The sequence below is a fragment of the Tenrec ecaudatus genome, chromosome 3 (genome assembly GCF_050624435.1).
Source record: "Tenrec ecaudatus isolate mTenEca1 chromosome 3, mTenEca1.hap1, whole genome shotgun sequence".
Taxonomy (NCBI): Eukaryota; Metazoa; Chordata; class Mammalia; order Afrosoricida; family Tenrecidae; genus Tenrec; species Tenrec ecaudatus.
In genome coordinates, this window is record NC_134532.1 from 154,265,091 (window position 1) to 154,277,640 (window position 12,550).

General features: G+C 37.1%; 1 long non-coding RNA gene and 1 other non-coding gene across 2 annotated transcripts in view; both read left to right on the top strand.

Annotated features, from left to right (window-relative positions):
- Positions 1–12,550, top strand: part of LOC142443630 (uncharacterized) — a 121,629-nt gene that overhangs the window by 84,983 nt on the left and 24,096 nt on the right. The window lies entirely within an intron of this gene.
- Positions 7,866–7,971, top strand: LOC142443995 (U6 spliceosomal RNA). Its single transcript, XR_012783692.1, has one exon. It is a non-coding gene; the product is annotated as a U6 spliceosomal RNA (small nuclear RNA).

Consider the following 12,550-nt stretch of genomic DNA (forward strand, 5'->3'; position numbering starts at 1 on the left):
AGACTTTTGCTGTTTAGATTTTGGAGTGGGGCGGCTTTTTCCTGCCTCCTTGGAAACTGATGTCTGCCTAAGCAGAGAGTTGGCTGCTGGGGGCTTTCTTTGCTTTGACTTCACAGAGGATTTGTTAGAATTGGCAACTAAAGACCTTTTTCTGGCATCTCGTGGAGACAGTGCTCGTTTTGATGTCGATTTGGTAATTTTGGACTGTTGCTGTTGAGGTCCAGCAGTTTCCCCTTCTTTTGTAGCACTTTTCGATGGTCTGGTCAGTTTGTCTGAAGATTTTCGACTTGCGTTCTGTTTCTTTGAAGTGTTTTTTGGTTTGGATTGTTTTTGTGCAATCTTACTAGCTTGAAATTGGTTTTTGGTAAATGTTGGTGCCTTTGCTGCCTTTGGGGAAGATGAGGATCGCTTGGCTGTAGACTTGGATGTTGATGATTTTCTAAATTCAGATGATGGAAATGGATTAGGCAAGCCTGATAAAGATGTTTTTGGTTGAGTCCTGGTAAGTGAAGTGAGACTTGAGGAACGCTTTGTATTTGGGGCATGAACTTGCTTTATTGCATCCTGGGTATTGGAGGGCTTTGCATTTTCAGATTTAGAAAGTGAATTTAGACTCAGCGACCTTTGTTTTAACTCAGCATGAGTTTTATGACTCTCACTTGCCTGGAAACCAAAATATACAAATAACAATTAAATATAAGTTGTTAAAAGTTACATTGATTATATTTTAAATCATTATGAAAAATATGCAGAAGAAATACTTTCTCATCAGAATGTATCTGCTTTATCACCTTGTATCAAATCAATAAAAATATTGTGATAAGCAAAATTCATGGTCAAATGTTTCTAAGTGATATACATACATTAGTGATATAACATACATTATCCGAGATACAAATGCAATGATTTACCATAAGAATTTTTGAGCATATGATTGATATGGAAACCATTATATTTTATTCTGTGAATGATAGAAATGATCTGTTGTAGAGTTTTGAAACTTACCAAGAAGAATGTAGTAAGGTTCAAGATGGTCACAATCAAGATGCGAACCTTCATCATTCCTTCATGTACCTAAGCAAAAAAAAGAAAAAGAAAAGGAAGATAAAGAATTTAATCTACACTAAGTTGAATAGGTAGTGATTAACGCATTATTCAAATCCACATTTATTTTTTAGCAAATTATCATATTAAGAATTCCCAAGAAGCAACACTATCACTAAATAATTTCTTGGTTCCTGAGAAGTGCTGTGCAGCTTTTGAAAATCCATTAATGTAAGTATGACTTAGAGTATTTGGAATTATAGCTTACTGATATTTTACATAAAAGAATAAATATTATTTGAATATATTATAATTATAAAAAGTTTTTCATTTAAAACAAAGTAATTCATTCCACTGAGATTTCAAAACAAATGCTTGTATAGAGGCCTGGGAGGACTGGAAAAGGTGTGTGAATTGGTGATATAGATGGAAGTCCTGAGGTGCAGCATGTTAGTTATAGACATTTAAAATTTTATTTAATTTAAATATCATTTTATTGGGGAATCATTCAACTCTTATCGCAATCCATACATACATACACTGTGATCCATTTTTTAACCAACTAAGACAACATTGATTCAAAATGTACCATTTAAGTCCCGTTTTGTTAGGGTTTGTGTCCAATTATAGATCTTGAGTAATGCAAACGTGTGAACGTTGATTAATCTATGGAGATAATAAAACTGAGCAGAAATCTATAAAGCTTAAAAATGAGTTGATACATATTCTCTGACATGAGTATCATATTGTTAGAAATGAATTTACTATATCCAAACCAAAGCATCATTTAAATTCTTCATTTATTTACTTCTTAAATTTATTTCCAAATTTTGTAAAGCCTGGATCCTAAGAAAAAGAAAAAAGAAATGGAAAACAAGAAATATATATTAAACTCTTACCTGTGTAGCCAATGTAAAAGAGGGTTTTTGTCTGTTTTCTGGTCAGTTTTTATCTCCTTTTAACCCAGCTGCCTTTTCACTGGTGACTGCTTTTTTCCAAATGAAAACTAGTGAGCACCTTTGTATTAATAAACTCTCCATTCCTGATGTCCCTCCTACTTACTTCCTATTGGGGAGAGACTGAGAAATCTCACACAATTACTTTGACAAGAGTTAAGTATTACTAAAAGAAAGTAAAATAAATCTTTTGTCAAGAAATGGTTTTGCATGGGTTCATCTTGCGTATGTATGATGTTCCACAATAACGTTTTTATTTAAGGAAAATAAATTTCTTTCTTTCAAAAATTTGTTATTCTGTGTTTTAAATGCTTAGTTAAAAATCTACTGATTCTACAATCTGAAATATGCTAATTTTGAAAACTTAGTCTTAGCCATTCCAACAATGACCATAGGTATTTTGTGAGAAATGAGTCTTCATCATGGTATTTTAATATGGGAAATTACAATGCAGTGCCAAACATGTTTATGGTAAACTTTAAGAAAGTATACAGTATATGGAACTTCTCTCTGTATGCGAATAACATGAAAATATAAAATATAAATTTTGTTACACATTTGTCTCCACAATACAAGTTTAAAAATGTAGAATACATTTTATTTTTCTCACATCTTTGTTTGTGAGCCTTCATTGTTATCTTCATAGACTTTGTTCCAGATGTTGGGCATCTGGCCACTACTCCAGTGTATCCCATTAAGGGGATTAAGAAGAGGACATGCATTATCTTCTTCTTTAGAGAGTGTGTCAGATTTAAGAGAGGCATAATATTGGCATAGCAATTTGGTTGTCATTTTTTGACGTTCAATTTTCTTTGCTTGAAAACCAAGGTTAACAAGTTATAAAAACATTCTCATTTTACGCTTTAGTATTTCTGTGATTAGTAATGTGATTTGTAATGCTTTCCTTTTGAGTTTAAATTTGGCTTAAAACACAAAATATATGGGAAGAATTATTTTTTAATTAACCAACCGTAAAAGAGGTACACAGAACTGGATAATATAATGGGAATGAATTTTAAAGTACTAATGAAAATATAACTAATACTTGTCAAAAGACAATGTACCTGTTATTTAAAGTGTTTGATATATATGTATATTTAAAATACTTATATATTCACTACTAACTGTCATAGCTTGGATTCATCATCATGAATAAACTATTAAGGTTAACATTTAGAACATTTTATATTTTGATCTTGGGAAAATTTCTTAATTGTTCTGAGTCTCATTTTCCTCAGTTCCATATAAGGTATGAACATAATTACTCCCCTAAAAATGTGCTATATGGGAATCAAATATGCTATTACCTGTAAAACGCACGTCACAGACCTTGGTACATATAAATCACTAATAAATGTTATAATTACATTTATTGTCCAAAGTAATACAAATCATTTTTATTGAATCCTTTATTTTGTTTTCCCTCCCCACAGTTTTATAGGCAAGTAATTTACATATCATATAATCCAATAGTTCCATCATCCAATGCATATCATGATGGGCAATCCCTGCACATCAACTTTAGAGCGTCCCACCCTCCGCGGTTAAACCACCTCTAAGATGAGCGATGAATCACAGTCCACTCCAGCGCTCCCTCCCGCTCCGTGTTCACTATTCTCTCTAGAACCTCTCCCCGCCCCACTCCTCCATTCCCTGGCCTCCCTTGTATCAGTTATTATCGTCCTGCATTCACTCCTCCTGTGCTACTCAACTTAGAGACCCAACAGAAAACAATAACAAACAAAATCGCGCTAAGGTGGTAAGGATGAAAACAACATACTGATCAAAAATACAAATAACGCGTAAGAAGTAAAGACCTCCATCAACATTCAAAAATCCAAGGAAGGGATTTCTGTCATGGAACCAGTAAGACATCCTCGCACCCAGAACAAATTCTGGTCGTGTCTGTGGAGGGTCAACTGGCCAAGTGTTGCGTTCGATCCCGCATAATCGAGATTCCAATGGTCTGTACCTGATAGTAAGACTGTCCAATACTTTTGCCTGTGGCGAGAGCGGATCTGCCGGTGGCTCCGCCTCACTAGATTCTCTGCCGATGGGTTGGCGGCTCCCCCCACCCAGCCCTGCGCCAATTGGGTCTTCATAATCTTTGCTCTAATGCTTTTCTCCTCACCATATTCGAATTTTGTGAGTGTCATCGTTGGATCACACCGCTGGCGTGCTTCTTCCAGAGGGACTCAGTTGACTCCGTGCTTGGATGACCATTTCTTTGAATAGAAGCCTTTAGACCCCAGACACTATTCTCATTGATAACCAGTCATCATCAGCTTTCTTCACCACACTGTGCTGTAGCACCTTTATCTTAAGTAATACAAACAGTTTACATTAAGCTTAAACTTTAAACCAATTCAAAGTGTTCAGCCCATAATTTTTCCTAACTACATTTAATCAATTTTTGGTTGTTTTCACATTTATCAAATGAGTATCAATGACATGTTACTTGAGACGATTAGTGGTGAGGGACAAGAGAGGTTGATAAATGTGAATGCACTGTACATATGTTAAGTGGTATATAATTTTTTAATGTAATTGCATTCTGGAGATCCTGAGATGGATATATTTATGCTAAATGACTAAATAATTCTAATTATTTTAATTATCTAATTAGATTGTGAAGTTCTAGAAGTAGCAAGAAAACATGCTGCATTCACAGTGAGGGCATGCAAATAATTGATGAATATTTTTATTGGCATATAATTTACATATTACACAATTCAATTGTTCAATCACATTAAGAAGATTTGTGCAATCATCACCATAAGTTTTAGAACATTTTCTTTTTTTTTTGGTAGTCATGATTGTTTGCTCTCATTTTTCCTCTAACCTCCTTTGCCATGTCCCTTGACAATTTTTAATCCACTTACTCCCTGCATTTATTTACCTGTCTTGGATTTCATAAACAGAAAATACACAAAACCAAAGAAACAGAAAAAAACCCCAAAACCAATAACCCCCAAACAGTAACAAAATAAAAAACATAAAAACTTCAATGTAAAAGAAAGCAGAAAATATTAACACTTGAACAACTTTAAAATGAGTTCAAAAGGGAGATTCAAGTAGAAAGTGTTAAATTTTGATCTAACTGCATCTGCCATAATCTACTTTACTCTGTTTTATGGCTGAGAGCAAGGCTGCTCACCCCTCTGGATTATGCTCAGAGGGGATTTATGGATGCTTAATTATCAAATAGAGTGTGGGCTTCAAGTGTCATTTATACATTTTGCACACTTGGTGTTCAGAATTTAAACTCTGACACCATTCCTCTTTCAGATTTAGATTTTATTATTTGTAACAGTGGTTCTCAACCTTCCTCATCTCGTGACCCTTTAATGTAGTTCCTCATGTTTTGGTGCTCCCAACTATCAAATTATTTTCATTGCTACTTTATCACTGTGATTTTGCTACTATTATGAATCATAATGTAAATATCTGATATGAAGGACGTATTTTCATTGTTTCAAATTGAACATCATTAAAACATGATGATTAATCACAAAACAATATGTAATTATATATTGTGAGATTTTATTTCTAATGACAAATAAATGAAATTTTGTCTGGAAGGTTGGTGTAGCATGGGTAAACAGTCTTCAAACCTGATCCTCTTTTGTGGGCATTATCTGCAGTGTGTCGAGCTGCCTGGAGATGGATAGAGGAGCGGTGTCTCAGTAGCTAAGACCCCTGGAAATTATGTGTTTTCCCATGGTCTTAGACGACCCCGGTGAAAGAGTCCTTCGACCACAGAAAGGGGCCGTGATCCACCGGTTGAGAACCACCGATTTATAATCTTTAGCTCAAACATGGTAGAGTACTTTTTCTGCGTGGAGTTAGTTGATGTCTTATTTAGATGGTGGCTCGTTTTAAGACAAGTCTTGAAAGACCCCAGACGCTGTTCTTTCCGATAGCCTACCATCATCTGCTTTCCTCACCACACTTTGCTAGAGCATATCGATTTTCAGAGCTCTCTGCATGAGGGGCAGTGTCAGGTAAGGCCATAACATAAGAGCTAGTTTTTCTCAAATTAGGGCTATGATTGTGAGCCCAAAGTCCTTTCGCATCTCTATGGTTTATTTATGTCCCTGGGTTATTTTAGAAACATCAGTATCATTTTACAGGAGAACATTATAAATCATCTCCCTGGGGCATCAGATGTTTTTATTGGTAATATCAGTAGTTTAACCAGTGATAGAAAATTTAAATCACTATTAAAAATAGGAAATTCTTTATGCATAGGCCAGTTTTCAGGACAAAATACATGAATTGCTGACTTGTGTAGATTAATTGCTTAAGGGTGTGGGCATTATTTAAAAAAACAATGAGGGTTGGGGAGAGGACAAAACTTATTTATTTATTTAAAATTTATTTATTTTTAATCATTTTATTGGGGGCTCTTATTGTTCTTACCACAATCCTTACATCCATCAGTTGTGTCAAGCATATTTGTACATAAGTTACCATCATCATATTCAAAACATTTCCTTTCTACTTGAGCCTTTGGTATCAGCTCATCTCACACCTTCCCCAACCTCCCTCCCTCATGAGCCATTGATAATTTTATAATTTTTTTTCATGTCTTATACGGACTGCTGCTTTCCTTCACCCACTTTTCTGTTGTTCATCCCCCTTGGGGGGGATTATATGAAGATCATTGTGATTGGTTCCCTCTTTCCTCCTGTTCCCCTTATCCTCATGGTATTGTTACTCTCATTATCTGTCCTGCATTTCCTGTGTTGTAAGGTAGAATTGGGTTAATTATAGCGGGGGGTGGGGGAGAAGAGGAAGCATTAAAGAACTAGAGGAAAGTCGCATGTTTCTTTGGTGCTATACTTCACCCCAACTGGCCAGTGACCCTTCTGTAAGGGGAAGTCTAATTAATTACAGATGGCCTTTGTGTCTCCACTCTCTCATCCACATCAAAATGACTTTTTGTTCTGGGTCTTTGACGCCTTATGCCACATCCCATCTACACTTCATGATCACAAGGGCTCCTGTGCTTCTTTTATGTGGGCTTTGTTGCTTCTCAGCTAGATGGCTGCTTATTTGTCTTTAAGCCTTTAAGATCCCAGATGCTATATCTTTAGAGAAATGGGCACCATCAACTTTCTTCTTCACATTTGCTTATGCAGCCAATTTGTCTTCAGGGATCATATCTGGAAGGTGAGCCTCACAGAATGCCAGGTTATTAGAACAAAGCATTCTTGCTTTGTGGTAGCACTTGAGTAGAGGCCAAATGTCCATCTTCTACCTTGATATTTAACATATAGGTATATGTACATAGATATATTTCCCTATCATTATATACAAATATATTTACATATCTACATGCCTGTTAGACCACTCTAGATGTCTTTTTGCCTCTTAGTTCTTTCCTGTATTTCAGCAATTCTCAACCTGTGGGTCACAACCCCTCTGGGGGTTGAATGACTCTTTTACAGGGGTCACCCAATTCATAACAGTAGCAAAATTCCAGTTATTAAGTAGCCACAAGAATAATTTTATGATTGGGGGGTTACACAATATGAGGAACTGTATTCAAGGATCACGGCAACCTTTTAATTTCCTCTTGTTCCACTATCATGTTTGGCCTTCATTTGGGTTTCGGTAATTTCTCTTGGTTACATTGCCCTTGATCAACCCCCATCTGACAACCTAGTCCTCCTTGCAATCGATTTTAGATCACTTGTTGTTCCCTTGTCCCTGTTTGTTCACACATTCTTTCCTTTATACTGCCTCTCCCTCTCCCATGTCCCCCCAGAACCATTGTTCCTGTTGTTTTCTTCTCCGGATTGTTTATCACATCTATCTTATCTAGACTGACATGCAGAGACAATAATAAGCACAAAAAACGTGCTCGCTTCATTAGCACATACACTAAAATTGGAAAGATACAGGGAAGATTAGCATGGCCCCTGCTCAAGGATGACACCAAATTCATGAAGTGTTCCATATATATTTACAAATCTGGCTAGACTAGAAGATGCACATTGGTATGGGTAGGAATTGGAAACACAGGGAATTCAGGACAGATGATCCCTTCAGGACCAGTGCTGAGAGTGGCATTACTGGGAGGGGAGGAGAAGGGGAGTCAAAAGGGGTAATCAATTACAAGGATGTAATAACCTCCTCCCTGGGGGATGGACAACAGAAACGTGAGTGAAGGGAGACATCAGACAGTGTAAGACATGACAAAATAATAATAATATATAAATTATCAAGGGTTCACATTTGTACGTTTATTGCCATCATCATTCTCAAAACATTTGCTTTCTTCTTGACCCCTTGGTATCAACTCATTTTTCCCTTCCCTTCCCACAGACGTCTGGCTGTATTTTGTTTCTTGCCTCTGCTGGATATATGCCCAGTAGGGGGATTGCTGGGTCACATGGTAGCTTGATGTCCCTCTGTTTTAGATTTCGCCCAATCAGTTTCCATAATGGCTATACACACTTATAGGTTCACCAGCAAGGATGAGAGTTACTATCTCACCACAGCCTCTCCAACACTTGTTACATTCTGATTTGTTTGAATTGGATTATCTTTGAAGGTGTTAGTTCGTATTTCACAGTTGTTTTAATTTGCATTTGTCTTATGGTTAATGATCAGGAACATTTTTCATTCGTTTACTGGTCATTCAGATTTCTGCCTTTGTGAAACTTCTGTTCAGGTCCTTTATCCACCCCCTCAGTGGGCAATTCATTCTTTTCTTTTTGGAAGCTAGCAGAGTATTGTAGATTTTAGTAATAGGACCTTTGTCTGATATGTCACATTAAAGATATTTTCCTAGTCTGAGGACTCTCTCATTACTCTCTTGGTGAATTCTTTCGATGTACACAGGTGTTCTATCTTCAGTATATCCCATTGTCAATTTATGCACCCTCTGTGTTTCTGTCCTTCCCTGGTTCTGATAAGCCTATGTATCCTCTGCGCCAAAGTTCTCAGGTTTGTCCCAAATCCCTTGTTGATTGAGGTTTTGCCTCAAGGTCTAAGATCCACCTTGAATTAATTCTTGTGCACAGAATGAGGTAAGGGTCTTGCTTCATTTTTCCACAGGTAGATGTCCATTTTTTCCAGCACCACTTGTTGAAGAGGACATCCACTTCCTGTTGATAATTTTGGGGCCCTCATCAAAGATCAGTTGTCTGTAGGCTGATGATTTTATTTCTGGACTTTCAGTTCTTTTTAATTGGTCTGACTCTCTATCATTGTACAAATACCACACTCTTTTGACTATGGCTGTATAATAGGTGTTAAAGTCAGTTAAAGCAGGCTCTCCAACTTTGTCCATGTTTTTGATGAGTTCTAAGCTGATTCTGAGCTTCTTCCCTCTCTAGATTAAGTTGGTAACCAAATTTTCAAATTCTTTAAAGAAAGCTGATGGTATTTGTACCATGAAAGCTCTAAATTTATGTAGCGCCTTGGGCAAAGCTGGCATGTTCTCTCTATTTAGTGCTCTGATCCACGAGCATAGAGTATTCTGCCTTGTATTTGAGATCACCCTAGGTTTCTTATTATAGTGTTCTGTAACTTTTCTCATACACACCTTATTTTTTGTCAGCTATATCTCTAGCTATTTCTATTTTTTCTTGGCTATTGTGAAGGGTGCTGCCTTTTGATCCCCTCTTTCATGGTCTAGGATACAACTTTTAATAACACTCATCCCCAAAGGCAGAACCAAGCCTGCTACACTGACACCTACCATAAAACAAATCAAAGAGAGCATGAAAATTGTAAATTTATGGTAGTCCCAGGCCACCATCAATGGGCATCCTCCAAGAAAGGGATCCAAACCAAAGTCCAGGGACCACCAATTCCATAACCTTGGGATAGTGGTCGGCTGCTCCTTTTCATACTAAGGCAATTCAGCCTTAAATATGCTATGGGGGATCTTTAGGCAAAGTCCCATTCATTTACATGGGTTTCAAAAGCAGAATTTTTCTGGTGTGATAAGTGAAAGGTACTATGCACCTTGAAAGGACAAAGTCTAATGGCCCAGGAGTCTATTGCATTCTGTCTGGACCACCCAGGTCTGGATAGAAATTAGGTTGAAAGTATCAAATTTAGGAACATGAAACTGGTGTATTCTCCCCTTGAGGTCTGTATAAGTAATGTTCAGCTCCCCACCCCACCCCCACCCCTACTCCCAGTGGCAGGTTGCCCCACTCAGTTTACTCAATAAAAGATGTAAAATCACCTTCTCTGAAACAAATATGCCTCATCCTAGAGAGGAATATTAAATAGTTGGGAACTATTTTGAGAATATGTGGAACTATAAAAGATGCTTGAGAGTAAACATGTATCATCAAACTCACTAAATTTGCATTGGAATTTCAAGGTTTCAGAGTTGTTTGAAACACCCACAGACTTATCTCAAGTGAAAATAACTATTGCATTAAATCAACTTTATTGTGAAAGATCAGAGACACGTGTGATACAAGTGTAAAATGGAGGAGAGAGGAGAAAGGAGCCGAATTTGAGCAGTTCACGTTTTTTCTTGACTGAGGGCAGATGTTGACTGAAGGAGAGTTGGAAGCAGTCATTGGTTTCAGGAAGACCTATGGAAAAGATAGTTCAGGAATTTAGTTCATAATGTGTTGATTTTTTTACTGTATGTAAATTTTATTTTGCTTCCATGAATGGGCTCCTACATATTGGTATCAAATTAATTGAAATACTTTAAACTGCAGTATAATAAACTACAAATATTACATTTCACTTAATATTTATTGAAAGACACCATCCTTTATGCATTTCTTTATAAAATGATAGTTCAGTGATTTTACTTCAGGAATCTGGAACCATAATTTATGGACAAATATAACTTGAAATAATGATTGTTCCACTAAAACATAACCATATAAACATTCTATAAGGAATGTTTTTTTTTTGCCATCACCACTAATTTTCTTATTTTATTTCCTAAAACTAGTAACTAAAATAACTTCCTAACTTATGGTCTTCATTTTGTTAGCACTTGTCCTGTACATAACAATGTATACATGACAGATTCAGAAAATCATATTTTCTTTTTCATCTTTTATTGCACTTTAAACAACCAGTATGAAGTTTAAATTTTTTTTTAGAAAGATGCTGTGTGCGTGCCAAGTGAAGTTTGGCGGCATAAAGAAGGGTCTGGAGGGGCACGTTGCTGTTGCTAGGTGCCCTAGAGTTGGTTCTGCATCATAGCAACGCTCTGTACAACGGAAGGAAACCCTGCCTGCCGCTGTGCACACTTCACTGTTGTTCTGAAGTTAAAGCCCATCAAAGGACCACTGTGTCACATCATCTTGCTGGATATCAGCCCTGCTCCTTGACCAATCATGATGTCCTTCTCCAGGGATTGGTTTCACTGGTTACATGTCAAAGGATGCGAGGTAACATCTTGCCTGAGGTAGGAGAGCCTCCATTGTTTCAGAGCATCCCGGGGAACATCGTGGGTTACATGTTGGCAGTTCATCCTCAGTCAGCACTTTGACACCATAAGTGCCTCCTCAGGAGCCCTGGTTTTGTCCATGGTTACATTAGGGCTGCTAACCGCAAGGTCAGTAGTTTCAAACCATCTGACACTGGATGTGAAATAAAAACTAAAAGCAAGAAGGGAGTGGTACCGGTGCTATGGGGTCAACGTTGGCGTGCTTGTGTAAATATTTAGAGATTAGGAGAGCCTGTGTGTGGTTGCTGTGCGTCAGTCTTTTCGTGTCCCTTTGGTTTGAAATGAAAAGGAAAGCTAGTGGCATAATGGGTTAATTGTTGGGCTGCTTTCTCAGCGACAAGGGAGGCAGTATAAACGCACCTACCACTCCAAGGGAGAAAGAGGAGGCTTTGTGCTTTGATAACACAAGTGCACCCTCAGAAACCGGTCCAACACCAGGGCTCCCTTGTCTACTCAGACAGTTCTGCTTCGCTCTGCAGGATCACCAGCAGTTTGACTTTTGGGTGGAAGTTTTTACAAAAGTTTGCTTTGAATCCCATGTTTCCTACTTTCTGGTTAGTATAATTTGGTTAACATCCTTATACCCATTATCTTTCATTCAAAAATGAAAAATATCGATAAGATTTGCACCATATAGAGTTGTTATAGGAATCAACAGATACCTACATAAAAGTTGATTTTACTTGAGATTTTGCATAAAAATAAATTTTGTTGTTAAGTGTCAAGTCAGTGCTGACAATATCATTTTACTGCATGACAGTTTAGAAATTCTTTTATAAAAGCATTCTGATTCGAGCATCCCATCAGTAAAGTCATGAAAGAAATGCAGGTTGCGAGAGAGGTTGGCCATACACACGGAGGAGCAGCCTTTCCCCGTTATCAGATCAAAGATGGCTGTGCAATATTTTAGATCACAAAGCAGGAAAACAGTTAACGGAATGAAAGTATAGGTCTTACAGAGAACTAAAACTTCAATTACATTCTTCCAAAATGGTTTCCTGTTCTTCAGTCATATTCTAGTTTAGATAGCCTTCTCTTCATTTGGAGCCTTGCATCACAGAGCTTTTGCATGGGCTGCTAATCCTGAAATCAGCAGTCTGAA